The 4,968-nt window shown below is 35.8% G+C and overlaps 2 pseudogenes; both read left to right on the top strand.

Annotated features, from left to right (window-relative positions):
• Nucleotides 1-2,245: 2,245 nt before the first annotated feature.
• LOC112472500 lies at nt 2,246-2,361 on the top strand (annotated as a pseudogene).
• Nucleotides 2,362-3,409: 1,048 nt separating this feature from the next.
• LOC112472481 lies at nt 3,410-3,528 on the top strand (annotated as a pseudogene).
• The last annotated feature ends 1,440 nt before the right edge of the window (nt 3,529-4,968 follow it).

Consider the following 4,968-nt stretch of genomic DNA (forward strand, 5'->3'; position numbering starts at 1 on the left):
TTCTTAAAGCAATAAAATGTTAACTTAAGTTTTAAATATATCAATGCTTATTGAACCACTTCGAAAATCTTTATTTCTAATTGCCTGTTCAAATATTGAGTGTACAGCAAATGGAAGTAAGTGGGTAATGAAAAAGTTTACCTACTTCACAATTTCATTCAAGGTCAGCCCCCTCTGTTTAAAGACCTCAGATGAATAGTTATCCTTTAGTAGATACCAGGTCTTTTTGAAAGCAAAGGCATCTTCAATATAGCTTCAGAGCCTGGTTGTGGGGTAATGTAGCCTAAGCCAGCACCTGCCAATAGAAGTGGTTATTGTAGAAATATAATAGAAGCCTTGTGACACATCTTGCACATGTGATTTTCTGTCTGGGGACAAAGCACCTGTCATAGAAAACATAACACCTACATTCACCAAGAATTTAGGTGGGATGGGGGGAGGTGGAGGCGAACTTCACAAAGTCTAGAGATAACACATTTGTCACATACCAAGTGCTGAAAATAAGTGTTCTTGCACCTCTGAAGTTATTCTCACAAAATGAGGTGCAATGACAAGTTAACATCTAGGTTTCAGTTACCACTTAGCTGTAGGGAAGTATTTTAAACTGTTATATTTATGAAATTAGATTTATTTTTAAAAATTCCCTTAAAAGACACATAAACAGAGCTTATATGTCACTATGTATCATGACAATCTATAATCAAATGAATAATTTAAAAATCAGTGACATTTTATTCCAGTGAATTAAAAATCAGAAATATATACTTTTTCAATATATTTTTCTCATTTTAAATAAACATATTTATCTCATAAAAGACTCAAAGTAAATGCTTTATTTTAAATTAAATGTTACAATGCAGGGTTCTAATGTGGTATACATTGATATTCATTTGCCTGGAATATTGGGTCCAGTTCTATCTGAAGCAAGTTGGAGGGGCGTCCAAAAAAGTTGCCTAGTTTTATTTAACCCAGAGGGCAAGAATAGTCCATCTAGCCATTTCCCCTGTTCTCCCTATATACTTTAATCTGGCACGTGCACTTGGAGTAGACAAGTAAAGAATTTGTAACAGCTGCACTTTTTATTCCTTCAGGGAACCCTCTCCAACCACTTGGGAATAAAACATCAAATGATGTTTCTCTATGGTTCCCGGGAACTTGTTTAGTGTGCATCTTTCTTGAAATATTATGAATTCTTTAAAGAAATTAACTTCATGTCCCAACATCTGACACAGAGTCAGTACTTTCAAAATATGTTGAATGAATGGGTTGAAATAAAGACAAGATAAATGACAAGAAGGAGTTGGAGGCATTTGAAAATATCACCCCTGTAACAGGTTGACTAATGTCCTCCCCAAATTCATGTCCACCCCAAATCTCAGAATGTTACTTTATTTGAAAATAGGATCTTTACAGATGTGATTAGTTTAGGATCTGCAAATGATATCATCCTGGATTTAGGGTGGACCCTAAATCCAATGACTGTTGTCTTTATAAGAGAAATAAGAGAGATTAGAGACAGACACATAGGGAAGATGGCCATGCGAACACAGAGGCAGAGGTTGGAGTTGTGTTGGCATAGACCATGGAGTACCAGGAGGCACCAGAGACTGGGGGAGTCAGGAAACAATTCTCCCGTAAGGCCTTCAGAGGGAATATGGCCCTGCTGACGTGTTGACTTTGGACTTCTGACTTCCAAAAGTGAGGGAGAAAAAATTTCTATGATTTTAAGCCATCTAGTTTGTGGTAATTTGTTACATCAGCTCTAGGAAGCTAGTATGCCACCATTTTGACTGCAGCTGGATCCTAAATGATTGCAAAAGGACTACCAACTCAATTTCCCTTTCCATCCCCAAAGAAATAAGAAAAAAAAAGGTATTAGATTGAGTGAGTGTGTAATGTTATATTTTGGGTCATACGCATACCTTTATATGTATCATTGCTAAAATCATTTCCCTACTTGACAAATGAGGACATCAAGGTTGAGAGAGTTTTAACAAATTGGTGTCAAGAGCTGTATAATAGTAACAGCTAACTTTTGAGTATTTACTATGTGTTAGACACCGTTCCAGACTCTTTATATGACTTTTTTTATTTCATCCTTACAACAAGACTATAAAGGTAGGTACTCAAAGATTTCCTTATTTCAAAAATGAAGAGGAACGTGGTTCTATAGTGTAGCGGTTAGCACGTTTGCTTTATATGTAGAAAGTCCTGAGTTCACACTCCAGTGGAGCCACAGTCCATGGTCTATGGCCATGCCACCTTGAACAAGCCCGATGTCTGATCTCGGAAGCTAAGTAGGGTCAGGCCTGGTTAGTACTTGGATGGGAGATCACCTAGGAATACCAGGTGCTATAGGTGTAAATAATAATAATAATGAATTTTAAAATTTTTTTAAAAAAGAATATAAGTTGTACATACTCACGATACAAGCATTAGAATGCTTAGGATAACCAAAAATGCAGTTTGCAAATTATATAACATTTTTATAAAATATAAAAATATGACATAAAAATCACCTATGAATAAAGTTTTAACTGATGTTATTACATGAAAATTCCTTGTCACTTCTATGTAAAAATTTAATGGTGATTCATTTGGTCATCAGAGTTCACTCTTGCCTAGTGAAACAGAATTTCATTCTAAGAACTAGACTATAAGCCCCAGGAAGGTAGAGAGCTGGGTGATGCAGTCACTCTTTCGTGTGCCCACTTACAGTTGTAGGCTGTGAGGCAGTCCATAGACACTTGTTGCTGATTTCTTCTCCTCACATAGTAATTACATGTATCATGTATTATGTTCCTGATAATTAGAGCAAATGCGAACACAATCTCTCTCCAGCCCTCCCTCCCTCTTTCTCTCTTTCACTATTTATGCTAATTTTTAAATTTCTCCTCGATTTTTGCTTATTGTTTTGTTTTTGCTTTAGGGACTTCAGGTGCTGAGGATTGAGTTGATTGTATTTCTTAGGTTAACATACATATTTTTTTGTTCTCATATATTATTACAAACTACATATTGTTTTATGTGGATGTATTTTTAACTTATGCAAATGATAATTATATATCTTAGTTTTGCCACCCAGTGAGTAAAATGAGTTTGGCTATTTCTTGTAGCTTCTGTTTCCCAGTTAATTAAAATTGGCTTTCCTCTTCCTCAGTGAAAGATTCCCAAATAGGAGAAATATATATATATATCTCCAGATAAAGAGGAAGTGTTACTTAACTGTTCCTAAGTGCTGAAGTTCCCATTAAAATATTACAAGAATCGTGTCTGCTTTGCAACAGCAGTAAAACATTACTCAAAGCACCACTTGTTAGAGTTAGAAAAAGGATCCTCATCAATTTTTTGTTTTTTAGATGTAGCTTAGGAGAATTTTTGCTTCTACATTCAGAAGTGAAATAAGCATATCTACGGACATGTTGCCTTGAACAAGCCGGATCCCATCTAATTTCGGAAGCTAAGCAGGGTCGGGCCTGGTCAGTACTGGGATGGGAAACCACCTAAGAAGACCAGGTGCTGTAGGCATAAATAATAATAAGTTTTTTTAAAAATGAAGAAACTAAGGCACAGAGTGAAAATTAGGTGCCCGAAGTCTTTAGTACTTGTCAAAAACAGGATTTGAATCCAAGTGGTGTGATTCTAGATCTAGGTGCCTAAGAAATTTGCTATGTTGTATGTGGATATTGTGTGATCATCACTCCCACCATCCCTGCCTCATACCTGTGCACTTGCTAACTGCCTATTAGCATCTGAACATGCTACTTGGGACATTTCCAACAGGGAGTTTTCTTTAACTTTCTTACTGATGCTTCTAGTACACCAAAATAGCAGCAAAGTATGCTCATTTCCTCTGATTTAAGAGCTTAGCTTTACCAAAACACTTTTGATATACAAAGAAAGTCTGATGGTCAAAATATAGCATAATCTTCCACCATTTGTTCTGTTTGGATCTGAGTGAAACATCAGCAAAGCCACTCTGTTTTTGTGTTCTTTGTTTGATCACAGTCGATGCTTTCCTCATATACAGATAGGCAGTTCTGAAGAGAACCTTTCATTTGTCACAATTATGCAAACTGTAGCTTGTTAAATACTTTAGCTTGATAAATGCTCATTATCCCGGTACAAATGATTTTAGTGTTTTTGTTTTTGTTTTCCCCTTTGCCAGAATTGTATCAGTTTTTCCACACATGTTGGACCATAGGCAGAGTGAAGGCCCAAAGGAACTTGTGATATGATAGGGGTGAGAGACTTCAGTTGCCTTTAAATGTCAAACCATATCCTTCCTGCATAATAAAAAATGTCAGTGTCTATTACTTTCTACTTCTTGGCATATATCTTGTACAAATCTCAAGTTTCATATGATGTGTTTTCTAGGTGGAAAGTTTTTTTAAAGACCTTACATTTTTCCATATTTACTTTTTAATTAGTAATTCAAATATATTACTAATATACGTTAGTAATTCAAATTACATAAATGATAGGCCAAAGTGAACAAAATATTAAAACAAATTACAAGCCTAACTGTCTTCTCCAGTCTTCGTAATTACTACAAATACTGCTGTGGTCCAGTGATCCAAGCAGAGTAAATCACAGTCTCTTTCTTGTGTGTTTCTCTCCTGGGAATAGACAGCTGGATCAGAAAGGTAGGCCTATGATCTAAGATCATCCAATCTGATTTCTGCTGTTCGAGTTTTGGAAATATATCTTAAAAAGCATTAATTTCCCTCTGTATGACAGAAAATGAAACTGGGTAAATATTAGAGCTATTGGTGTACTTGCTACTGAGGAGCAGGCAAAGTGGCTTGGTAATGAGAGGTAAATGAGACATACATCCAGAGAAAAAGAAATTCCAAGGAGCAGTAAAAGAATTTTTTTATGTGTTCCCCCAGTGTTCCTCCAGTCTATTGTTGACTCTACTAGTTATCGATTGTTGGGCAACAAATTAACTGAAAACTAAATGCCTTA

This window comes from Pteropus alecto, unplaced genomic scaffold (assembly GCF_000325575.1).
Source record: "Pteropus alecto unplaced genomic scaffold, ASM32557v1 scaffold76, whole genome shotgun sequence".
NCBI classification, from domain to species: Eukaryota; Metazoa; Chordata; class Mammalia; order Chiroptera; family Pteropodidae; genus Pteropus; species Pteropus alecto.